The sequence below is a fragment of the Bombus bifarius genome, unplaced genomic scaffold (assembly GCF_011952205.1).
Source record: "Bombus bifarius isolate JDL3187 unplaced genomic scaffold, Bbif_JDL3187 scf7180000008176, whole genome shotgun sequence".
Taxonomy (NCBI): Eukaryota; Metazoa; Arthropoda; class Insecta; order Hymenoptera; family Apidae; genus Bombus; species Bombus bifarius.
In genome coordinates this window covers 1,912,199-1,925,468 of record NW_022884493.1, presented here as the reverse complement: position 1 = coordinate 1,925,468, position 13,270 = coordinate 1,912,199, and the positions used below count along the sequence as shown (strand labels likewise).

At 38.8% G+C, this 13,270-nt stretch overlaps 1 protein-coding gene and 1 long non-coding RNA gene across 3 annotated transcripts in view; one reads left to right on the top strand and one right to left on the bottom strand.

Annotated features, from left to right (window-relative positions):
• Positions 1 to 13,270, bottom strand: part of LOC117209370 — a 61,372-nt gene that overhangs the window by 46,925 nt on the left and 1,177 nt on the right. The window contains exon 1 of one of the 2 annotated variants that reach the window (XM_033451341.1): positions 3,950 to 4,239. The exons of the other annotated variant lie outside the window; for it this stretch is intronic. The gene's annotated coding sequence lies outside the window, so the exon portion shown is untranslated. Of the gene's footprint in view, positions 1 to 3,949; positions 4,240 to 13,270 lie in introns of those variants that run through there. 2 annotated transcript variants of the gene reach the window in all.
• Positions 4,612 to 12,248, top strand: LOC117209371. The gene is made up of 3 exons (XR_004487908.1): positions 4,612 to 4,792; positions 11,943 to 12,121; positions 12,231 to 12,248. It is a non-coding gene; the product is annotated as an uncharacterized LOC117209371 (long non-coding RNA).

Below are 13,270 nucleotides of genomic sequence, written 5' to 3'. Positions count from 1 at the left end.
TAATATGGTTCGTTTGTATTTATCATTCGACGAATTAAAATTCTCCTTTGTTTTGTATCGCGTTCGCTCTTCGTATGTACTCGTATTACTTAAAAGTAATTATTCGCGGATCAACGTTGTTTCTATTATTAGAGGCGTTAGTAAGAGAATACGAGCGAGCGTGGTGTACGCAGGTGGTCAACTCGGAGGCTTCGAGAAACTTTAGATACAGAAACCACGTCGTAGCACGTACCATATTTATTTAAATGGTACACTGGATGCAAAAGGTACCATCTTGTTCACGAATAATCATAAAATCGGATTTATTCGTATCTGTATATAGTTATTCTGTTATATAGTTATTCGTTTATAAACGAAATATATCGACATTTGTATTAATTTAAACGATCAAAAGCTAATTTAGAAAAGATACGTTACTGTAAAGGAAGAAATTTCGAAATTTAGAAAAGAACGCAGCCAATCGTATCGCAGTCGCGTTAGATGGATTAATGGCGATGAAAATTGGATGGATGGCGAAGAATCGAATACGATGGAGATGGAATTTTGTTTGCTATTTTATCATCGTTGCCGTCGCTGTTATTCGATTTGTGCGAGAAAAGCAGAATACCGCGGCATTCCGCGTGAATTTCGATCAACACCGCACCACCCTGTATACCGTGTATACCGTGTGTACCGTGTGTACCGTGTGTACCGTGTGTACCGTGTGTACCGTGTGTACCGTATGTACCGTGCACGCTGCAGCTCGATGATCGCCGCTCGTTAACTTGCGCGGTTAATTACATCACGACCAATGACGTAAAGCGGGAATCATCTGCACGAAGCACGACAGGTATGTGCGAAATTATCCCAGGAATATCTTTCCAGTGGTCGTTGCGTACCGATTCTATTGGCTGCACAGCGTTAACAAATTATGCGACCATCTCACCGTTACGATTAGACGATCTATCATCGTGTTTAGGGCTCGTTATTAACGAACGGGCGCGCGTATCGTCGTGCTCTTTATTTATGAATGTACAGCTGCAGGCAGATAACGGCACTTAACAACACTGCGCGCTGGTACACGGGGCACACGCAACAAATACATGGCGCGTTAGAAAACACTTTGGTTCTCGTTATCCTAAAACGAGACATCTATCTCCTCGATATCTGGCTGCTTGGGAAATTGCGCGTTTACGCGGCAACAAGGACGTGCTATCGAGTACCATTCGATTGCATCTTATACGCGTTCAGCGCATCCAAACGATTCGTTGATCAGCGCCTCCATATCCATTTCGATCGGAGAATGTCCTCGCTGCGTACACGATTCCAAGAGATCGTGCATCTCACCAATGGTTATCGATTACCATCCGACATAGCTCATTTTCATCCTTAATTTCGTACATGCTCGTTGCACACGCGATTCTTACTTCCTTCTGTAATTGCTATTCTGTAATACGCGCATCTCGCACGAGGTGCACCAGTCATTCGCAGCAACAACGAACAGAGAACGCAGCGGTTGTAACGCCGCAAAATAGAGCGAAATCGTCCCTACCACTGGCCCTCTCTAAATTAGACCGATCCAACACCCCACCTGCTAACGCGGATATTTCTCCTTCCCTAAAGACAAATATCCGCGTAACGTCGTTAATCAGAGGACGCCACAGCCATCACAACCGCGATCTAACTTTTTCGTTCGAAACACGTTACTTATTTATTTACTCGCAGACGCGCGTGCTTTTCCTTTTTTGATCGCGATAACTGTTACGACACGGAACTCCTTCAATTTCGACTTATTATACCGTAAAATAGAAAGTTGCCTCGCTTACTTCCATAGAAACTCTTATCTTGTTAATGTTTACAGCGACACGCATTAATATTTCAATGTTTCGCTTATTTATTCATCTATTGTTATTTATTATCAGCTCATTTAGCTTGTTATTTCTTATTTAGGAAAGGTATGTGCGTTAGACGAATAAAATATACGATTCCATCGACTACGATGTTTCTTTCGATGTACGATGTTCAGAAAAACGATGCGGTTAATTACTAGAGACAAACGTATAGAAGAATAATGTTCCGCATACCGTTAATCCTGCTCGCTGTTATTACACACGCGCATAGTTGTTGTATCAAAAATATCACGTTGTGTCAAAATATTCCGTATCTTTATTTTCAAACACGAAGATATTCGCTGAAGTATCATTTTGTTGTTGGTATTGGGCTGATCTTTCTCGATTGCCTGTGAAACATTTTTTTCTTTTTTTGCTTTTCGTCTAATATCGAGTACGATGATAATAAAGGTGATAATAATCGCGTTTCTGTGTAAATTTATCGATTCCTGATACAAAAAAGTATATCCAGTTGTATAAAATTTGCCCCGTAATATTGGATTGGCAACCAAGTGATCGCGGATTTTGTCATTAGGTGGTAATGACGAAACGCTTGAAATATCTGGTTTTCCTTCGAAAGAAAAGTTCAAATCGCGCAGCAGCTATTTTACCTGCGGATCAAGATCAAATATTTGAGAAAAAATGTTTTATGCGACATTAAGACAATTATATTAAGCTTATCTATTCTTCGTATCGTTTATCAGCTTGATCAACGCGTATCTGTCATTCGGAATCTTTGGCAAACTTATCTGATCGAGAAAATCTTCGTGCTGCTTAACCGACAACGTAATAATGCTAATCGGTCAAATATCGATAAGGAGAAGAAAATATTTGTTTGGCATAAAAGCGATACGACTTTTCTGATAAAGCCAGCATAAATGAAAAATTCAATGGAAATTACGGCGTATCCGGAATACTTCGCAACAGCTTCTCCTTCCTAAGAGAAAAGAAGTTGTGCGTTGACTCGATAGAAGAACGACTGGTGTCGAATGACGATTTTGTTAAAATTAAAACGTCACGATAAGAGCGAGAAGAATCAAACTTTTATAAAGGTGCTGCGCCACGATCTGTTTGTATAATTTAATAATCGACGTAACTATTGGAAAATAAATGTATATCTCTCGAGCCGTAAACAAGGATAAGCGTTAAATTGACGAATTTACGATTAAAATTCTTCCTACGTATTTAATCCTATTTCTTTACGATCCGATTTCTTTAATCCTATTACGATTGATTAATAACTATTACGATTCGTTAGCTCTGCTCTTTTCATATTTTACGATAATTTATATTTGACGTAACACAAAAGAAGAAAAATCAATGTAAACCATGTATACGCGCTACTTTCTCACCGAACAGTTCGATCGATCTCGCCCCGTTTTCTACATTAATTACGAACGAACGAACGAACGAACGAACGAAAAAACAAAACGATTCAAAAACAAAAATCATAATATTACTGTTGGCAATTTTATCTTCAATAGGTATTATTATTGGATAGATGATAATAGATATGGTTACGGTTATGGTTATCCAACACTCGCGTCGTTTTTATCTACGTTATTTTCATATCGTTTATCTATGAGAATTAATTTATGCATTTGTTCGTTAAAGAACCGCGATCAATCTAATGCTCGTCGTCGTGTTCTTGCATTCTTAAACATCGCGTCGCATCGATAACATGGTCTTTAACGACAGTCATCCTAATTTGAATTATTTCTTATAAACGAGAATTTTCCCGTAAGCAACGTTTTTCAAACGGTATTACACATTTCCTTCCTCTCCATCTCAGACTGATATATTTAATAGATATTTTTAATAGAATCCAGATTTTGCTTCAAATTGATTCACCGAGTAAAAACATTTGTGAGAAATTCTACTTGGATAAGAAACACGTATAAAAGAAAACGCACGTCACGCTTACTTTCCGAAAATAAACACGGCCGTTTTAAATTCCAACCCCTGTCGATTCACGTATTAACGAACTCTGAGCATTAGCAGAGACATTTTGCCGAGCCAATGGACTCGAAGAGTTCGTTCGCTGCAACATTTTGCTCGCAATTACGAAGGAAATCGCCTACCTGATACGATCACTGTTTTCTCCCCACCGACCGCCCGCCCTCCCACGGTTGCTCACGGTCGTCAGTCACGTTCGATCACAAAACGTTTGATCACCTCGTCACCTTGTTTGACAGTAACTGGAAACGCGTCCACGCTGAGAAACGAATTGATAAAAAATCACGGAAGAGAAGAAAAAGTGTCGAGTGACAGAGATGGTACACGCACGACGGTCGTACACGAACTGACACGAGTCGCCAGTGTGCCGCTGGCTGGCGACGTTAGCGTTTGACTACAGACGGCGCCTGACTACTCACCACGGGATTGGTCGACGGCCGACCACCTTGCACGTATGTTCGTATGTACGTATGTATGTACGTACGTACGCGTATACACACCGTACACCTGGCTAAATTGCACGATCGTTCGTGTGCGTTTCTGCGGTCAGGAACAATAGAGGCGGAACTGGTACCGAGCTGCATTTTTTTCGCCACGAATGAATGAGATGCGCTCGCTCGGAGCTGCTGGCTCGCGTTCCCGCTGTCTCGTCTCCTACTCCTACTCCTACTCCTACTACCTCTCTACGATACGATAGAGTGGAGCGCACGCCCAATCAACCTAACGCAACACTGCGAAAAATTATGTACCTGTATACTATGCACGTATATATGTACGTATACTTGTCGCGTTCGAATACCGCTAACCTGCGAGTCCATAAAATCTGATACAGTCAATAGTCCATCTTCTACGTGGGATGCCATGCCGAATCTCGCGTTTTCGAACGTTTTCTAACGTTTCGAGAAACATTTGTGCGTATATCGTAAGTAGAAGAAGAAAATTGGCAGAAGCACGCACTAGCTACTAAGGTATTTATCATTGCATTCGAACGATTGGATTAATCGATTAATTAAATCTCAAATATTTTGCTGATTTCCCAGTACCTACCAGCTCTGCCATATAAAGCGCGTACTACTGTAACGATTCTACTATATAAACTGCATTCGTGTTTCATTTATGCATCGATAAAGAACCTTGTTACATTTTCGAGCAATTTTCCCACCAACTTATTTAAACGGATATAATCCGATATCGAATCCGATGTCTGAATCTGACTAATTTTCATTTAGTATAGTAGATTTAGAATCGTAAGTCACGCGATAAAATAAATTCCGATTATCTAATTTCGTTAGTCGCTTCGCTATTCGTTCTTCGTTGCTTTCGATAAATCTTCCTTACCGATTATGACTTTGGAAATAGAAATGAACTATCGTATCGATTAGTCGAATATCTTTATTCCATTGTCGTTCCGATCTCAGAAACTAAACTGAAAATATCCATTTTAGAAGAAAGAAAACAAAAAATACCGCTGTTTAAAAAATAATCCAAAAATAGTGTACACGTGCTTAAGAACGAGGTTGGTGCCTATGGTTTCCAGTCGTGCCATATAAAAACGAAAATCACCGTTCCGTCTAGCTAACTTTGAATAATTCCTTCTATCGAGATCCGTGCGATTCGTCTGCGAGTCTGGTAAAAGAAAACAAATCGCAATAGCTGCACGGAGTATGCAAATGGAGAAATGGATTCTCCGAAAGAAAGCTCGTGACGTTACATCATCTCTGGCAGAATTTTGTCCGACGACATAAAAGAATAACGACTTTCGCCGTGCGTCGTTTGTAATTTGGTGAAAGTACACGGCGTTTCTTCCATTTGTACTTGGTTCGATTTCAAAGGCGTCTATTGGATGTCGTTATTGCGCAGCAAGATCGTACCATTTAATTAGGCGTACAGTCGTAAATAGAAATTCTATCGGACCGCGACTATTCCACTCTTTCTTTCATCGATTCGGTCGACCGTCTTTCTTTTTTTCAACGTCTGCTGGCGACCTACGGTTTTTCAACATTACTATCCGACTCTACCCTTCGATGTTCGATACCCTTGATGTAGAAGTTTGAAAAAATGCACGAATTAAATAGCAGAAAATCATTTGCAAAGAATTATGTTACGTCGGACGACGCTCTACCTGGACCAAGCTACACACCGGCGGGCCAGACGGGAACCAGATGTCCGCTCATCCTTACTGCGTACTCTCGATAGTCTCAAGGAGCCATCGTAAATCTCGGTAATTTGCTAGCTAAGGTCCTTCAGACCAAACTTGCCAGAACTCAGACAGAATCTTTGCTTCTAAATCATTTTCTGTAGCTACAGAAGTCTACTACAGCTTGACACGGGAAAGTTAGTTTTTCTAACGTACGATGCTTCCCACTAGCAACTTTCTATCGAGGGCGACCAAGACCCTTCCTAGTCCACCAACCTTCGTTTATCCAATCGGAAGCAATGTATACTGCCTAGCTTAGGGTTAGTTCTTTTTCCTTATTGCTACGTCAACTATAACAAAACCTCTAAGAGCCTTGCTCGACCACAAACGAATATTGTGCCAGTGTATCGCATCTCTATATGCTAAATCATCTTAAGCAGATATCTTAAGCATATATCTTAAGCAGCGGAATTACTCACTTGTGTTATTGTACAAAGTTGTTGGAAATACATATTTTATAACCCTGTTGATCGCAGCGCTATACCACAACAACCACCCCTATTATCTTAACGGAAATGAGGGGATCGATCGACTCGCGGTGTCGATTCTTAGAATCGTAACGGGAATTTACGACTCCCGTTGACGCGCTTCCTCGCGATCGCGTCTCCCCACGATCGGTCGAAAATACAAATTATTTGTTATTAAAGAATTAGAATTATAGAACTAAACGAGTTATAGGTATACGTGTATTAACTGCTTCCCACTAAGCCAACCATCGTCCCCGCCAAACAATCTGCATTGCATAGCGGATGGACATTCGGCCTGGATACTCCAAGTATTATTTAAACGAAACGCACGAAACAGCGAAGCACGACGCCCGTTTTAGTGATTTGAAAGTAAAAGAAAGTCATAGAAAAATAAAAGGCCGCGTTATAAATATTTGTTTAATAATACGATGCTGATACGAACGGTACGAATAAGTCTTTAGGATATAATTATTTTACGTGCTAATATTTATGTCATATCTTTATTAGATAAATAGATATTAGATAAAATATTAAATAAATTTATTACGTATGTCTTGCTCTGTCGCATCGGTTATAGGTCATGTTAATAAATGAAGATAGGAGGAGAAAGCCTCCTACCAACGCGGCTAGTAGGTAATATCGTTTATGGGGAAAAACCAGCTTTTTCGTTAGTCAAGTATTGGGTTTTTCCCATTAAGTAACTATCTGCTTTCCCCGTAATTAGTAAAAACGTATAACAATCTAAGGGCTGTTTCAAGGACCATCCATAAACAGATAACAGAAATAATAAACTTAAAAGTTTAGGTTTATGGTGGGTCCCTGGAGTAATCGAGGGTACGGACCGAAGACCTGCATACTCGTTTAATACACGTATTATTGCAAAACCACGAAATCGCGAAATGGACGAGCCGCGTGCAGAATATCACGGCGAGGGCACGTAGCGTCGCACGTAGAAACGATAATAGCTGCGAGTCGAATGTTAAATAAAATAGAAACGGACCGATTTCCACTTGTTTGCAAAATGCCGTTTGTCCATTTCCTGGTAGGCAAACTATTCGATAAACTATTCGTCGATACTTGTGCGAGGAAAGACGAGGAAAGTCGAAGAAAACGAAATGAGATCGTGTACGTTCGTTATTGCGCAACCGTGCAGATATTAATTAACAGCTGTTGGTTGCATCGAAAATCCATTACGTTGTCGAAGGAGAAACGTAACCGAATACCTACGTATCGATGATTATGCGATTTAATGGTTTAAAGAATTTTCAACGTTTCGAACAAGTGTAACTACCGATGAAACTCAATTCATTTATAAATATACAAAATACACCACCTCCGTTCATGCATATTAAGTAATATTACGTATTTACAAAAAGCCAAGTGAAACGTGGCAAACCATTACAAAATCGCTGAACCTTATTGGCGATCTTAAATTGCAAAACAACCATGTTAGACGTCATTATGAAAATTCCATCAATTTTGGATCGTCGTGTTGTACAGGGTGCGTCGAAGTTATACGCGCGGGTTACCACAGCGTGATTCTACAGCCTCGGTTTGCTACAAATTGGCGTAAAAAAGCTAACGCGCAACATCGAGTCTAACTTTGACATTCAAAGTCGGAAGAACAAATTTGTTCACTCGTCGCGAGAGAACGATGAAAAAAGTTTTACTGGCTCCTGTATTGGCGTTATTTACGGTACGTTTAGAACTCATAATCGGATACAAAGAGTCGAATGGCGTCAGAGAGGGCACGATCTCACGTCGTTAGTTTCTTTGTAGGTAGGCACGGAAACAACACGCGAACGCGATTCCATATCCCCGGCCTCTTCTCTACAATTTTCCAGCACTGTGTAACTTTTCTGTTTTTGTTTCTCTGATTATAAAGATCAATAGCAAATGACAGAATCAAACATAGTATCAACTCTTATAATCCAAGCTACAGTACCACGCCAAAATAATTTACTTGTAATTCTCAATGAGAATCGATCGATTGTAAATAGTCTACCAAGTAAAAAAAAAAAAAAAAAAAAAAAAAAATAGCAAATGACAGAATCTCTCTGCAGAAAGGTAAATTAGCCAGACGTGTTAAGCTAAATTTCCAAAAATATCGCCTGGCAATTATATTGTATATATATACATATATTGTAAGAATTTTAAATTGCTTTTATTTTTATTTGCTGAATAATTTAATATATGGATGAGAGAACGAAGAAAAACGGCGGAGAAAGGTGAAGACGGACGAAGGAGAGAAACTGTCAGACAGACGATCGGGTAATCGAGTTGACCCCATGGACGATTAACCAAATTGGAAGGTCGCGGGATGACTGAATCATGACTTATCCGTGAGCTCGTGTCATCCGTTGTATTCGCTGAAAGTTTGTAGATTCGAGTGCAAACGTTCGATAAAAGTTAATCGAGCGAAATTTCTAAAAGTTAGCGACTATGTAGACGGAGATGAAAAAAAAGAAGGTGCCTAACAAGTCGGTAGATTTTAACGATCCTCGACCTACTCCATACATATTCATGGTGAAAGGCGTGGCAGTAACGTTATGTCAAGGTAACAAGGTGTTTGTAACTTTTTAGATAAAGGTTCGAAGAGAGAACGCGTATAGCTATATAGGAGGAAGTTATTGCGGCGAACGATATGACTTTACAGCCATCAGGAAACGAGGCTCGCGTTAATAGTTACTCTACGATTTAAATTTATCGTGTGCTTCGGAATAATCGTATTTACGTCCAACGGATTAACGTAATATCAATAATCTTATTTAACAGCTAGCCTAACCGTTTGTTGAACGGTCGATACCTCCTATTCATCCTTTAAAAAAGATAGATGGAGCTCGAAGGAAATCCGGCTAAACGTTAACCTTGTTATTTTCAATTTAGAGTGATACACGCGATATGAAATGTTTTAATTTCGCCACGCGTGTATGTATCGATGCGTGAATTTCGAATAAAAGGATATCATGGTACCCAAATTAATAACTATCAAAGGTATAAACCTTTTTTCTGAGCTTCATTGGGATTTTCAAAGTCGTTGCGAGATAAAATAAATATCGGCACAACTGTGCTCTCCTCGGAATTCTACGACATTTGTTTCGAACGTTATTTTCCATCATCCATAGTGTTCAATACTTTCATAAGCTACTTTTAACATAACATAATTGCATTTCGACAACGGTAATGCCATTTATCTCTCTCGAATTATCTGGCTCTAACAATAGATTGCAGTGTCACAGCGACACTCGTCGTCGGTACAACGATCGTCCTCCGTTTCAACGGTGACGGCTACCCCTCCCAATGTTTACCATCATTAATGTTTACTGATGTTTCAAGCATCCGACAAACAGATGTATATTCCTTTATATTCTCCGACTTGTCTAGAATTACGTAACTTGGATAAACTTCCGCCACGAATACTAAACCCGATGGAATAATTTAGATAAACGTTGGAATCTCGCCTCGAGTCGCTAGAAGATGTGATCGATATGTATTTTAGATTCTAAAGCTTTTTTTACGCGGTTCGCGTCTATAATTAACGACTTGAAAATTAATTAGTAGATATTTATGACTTTTCATTCGTGCACAGTACTATTTATTACTGGAAATTTTATTACGAGCATTAAAAAACAGCATTAAAATAGCGTAAAGCACCGAATCTACATGTATATACTTGCGTACGTGTATTATATAAGCTTCGACGCTGTTGCTATTCTATAGATCTTTTTTTGGAACGCAAACTACAAATCACTTTACGCAAACTACACGCAAACTACAAATAAGACAGAATCAGAACCTTTGATATTTTTTAACACCGCACGATTTTTATACAAAATCGCATTTTTATCAACACAACTAAAGAAATAGAAATATAAATAAAGATCTAAATCACGTACTCGATACTTTGAACGTTTTATACATTTCTTTTATATATATCTTATATGCATTTTCTAATCGTATTGTTATTATTTCACGCACGGCGGCCGGATTGAAAAATCTCAGCCCAATCCAAGCCCAATCGATTTAATCGAGTTGTAGTAGACATTTCTTGCTTTTTCTCCTTCTATCTCTAGTCTCGGATATACAGTTGTGCACGGGGCTTCAAGCTCGCCCGACCCTCCTCTATAAGCGGAAGATAAGGCGACTGGCAACCAATACTCACGCGTACGCTGTAATAGACGCACGACTATAGTCAGAATTCGCTTACCGCGTGGTACGGACAGTTTTTTACCAACTCGGAAGCTAAGCGTGGCCACGCAGGTTATATATGAGAGGGAGAGAGAGAGAGAGAGAGAGAGAGAGAGAGAGAGAGAGAGAGGGGAAAAAGTTATTCAAAATATTAATTTCTATCGCATATTTCAAAGTCATTGAAATCGGATACGAGATAGCCTTTCCGCAGTTTCACCAAGTAAACGTTGGAAATGATTCGCGATACGTGTGTGAGAAGCGAAAGATGTAAATAAACGATGGTGGTAACAGCGTTTTTCTGGCGGCAGACAACTTTGGACGGCGCTGATGTATATCACGTTCAAACATTTTTTTTTTTTTTATTCTTCCGGCGCTTATCAACGTACAAGCTTTTTTGTGGGAACGAAAGCTGTTAATTGCCAACAGTTAACTGCAAGTAGTTTGAACAAATGAACTTTTTTAATTTCATTGGAAAATCTTTCGATAAAAGAAAAATATGCCGTAAAATTGTGCGAATCAGTTTAATAAACATACATGAACAGATAAAATGTGTTAAAAGCTACCTTTTGCATAGTACGTACATTCCTTCTTCGGATACTCCGCTTACATATTCAGATACACGCTGACATCCGGAGAATATAAATGGAAACGATCGAAAAAGGTATAACGATCGTAGAGGTGAGTTTACGATAAAGGATTTATCATGCAACGTACAACGTATAAACGACCTAACAAGACTGCTTACAAGATAACACGTCTAGTTCGTTCCAAGTATATGATCCGTACTAAATTCGCCGATCGATCCATTCTGAAGAAGCTCTCTGATCCTCTGAGAATAACGAAAAATGTACCGATACAACTTTCCATCTCCGTCCTTGAAAATTCCCATCAGTTAGCACGACCACGCGCCTTGTTGTAACGATTTCCACCAAAAGAACAAGTAACTCTAAACAGATTCTGAACAATTTAATTCCTTTGCTTTTTCTCACATTCTGCGATATGAGAATGTTCAAATACGATAGAGTTTTCTTGTAACAGCGGAAATTTCAAGTATGTTAGCTAAATATTGACACGATAATATATGTACGTATCTCTCGAGGGAAAATTTAAATGTCAAGACAAAGTGAATGAATTATCGATGTTATTATTGTCGCATTAATATTACGATGTAACTGATATTCCAATTTCATGTATAAATATCCTTTCAAAACATTAAATGTTTGCGTTTCTCCTTCTATTATTAATTTCTTTTTATTATTGTTGCAGTCATTGACGACTACTATCGTGTTAAACGACGCACACGTGTATTCTCGTTTTGCTAGAGAGAAGGCTGCATTGTGGTACTCACGCTCAAGGCTCTAACAGTCTGTGGCGCATGGACCTCTCTTATCACCACTGAGACTATTGGTAGTCTAACGTGTCAGTACCTGCTACCTCCACGTACAGTGAGTAACAATTAAACACGAGAGATAGTTCTATGTTTTATGCGAATACCGAAGCACCAAAGCTGCGCTGAAATAACCACGATACAACTACGAATAAATCGCGTTGCAGAGATGCCGAGCGAAAACCCAACATTCCAACAGCTTTTATTTATTGAAATGAATTGTCATGTAACGATTGAAGGAACGCAGCATGGTTTAATAATCTGCTTAGAACAGCACACTGAAATAGCGAAACGTACAAGTATAAGTATAAGATTCCTTATGAATTGCAAAAAGTCATGGAAAGGATCGGTGTGTGTGTGTGTGTGTGTATATATATATATATATATATATATATATATATATATATATATATATATATATATATATATATATATATATATATAAAATGATAAGTCAATGAAAATACTACATCGCCTTTAAAATTTCAAATTTCGCCATCAACTTTCTAACCCAGCCAATATTAACTTCGAAATCATTGTAGCCCTAATTAATGAAACGAAGCGTAATATCGTCAAGAATATCAGGTGGATTTTTCGTTTCGAAATTTTCTTACGCATTTCAGGTTGGGTGAAAGTAGTGCAACGAGTGAAAGTCAAAGCTACAACATCGAGCCTTTGGAAGTACATAAAAATGATTGCACGAAACGAAAAGAAGTTTAACGTAATATTTAAAGAGCAATCGTTTCTAAAAGCCTCGAGATATTTGCAACACTTGGAAAATCGATTTTTCACTTTTCTTACGTACTGTGCAATAATCTTGGTGGATAACGTAATTCACCACTTTTTGCGTGTACATTCCGCGGATGAAACAGGTGCCTGTTATGCCATGTTTAGATATTAGCGCATCAGCAATTGCTGTGTACGGTGACCGCGAGAACTCATAAAGCGACCAAGTCAGACGTTGTGTCATTAAGGCCATGTTTGTAATAATCACCTCGAGAATGGTCGAATATTAGATAAATAAATAACGCGTTAGCTGCGTGTATATTAGCGTATATAGGGTGTTTCGTGCGACAGAAGCTGCGTTCTTTTTTTTCTTTTTTTACAATTAATAGAGATATAAGAAGATTTTAGAAAGGAGAATTAAATCAAGTAGCGAACATCAGCTAAATATATACTTGCTATTACTTTCGTTTTATTATTTTTG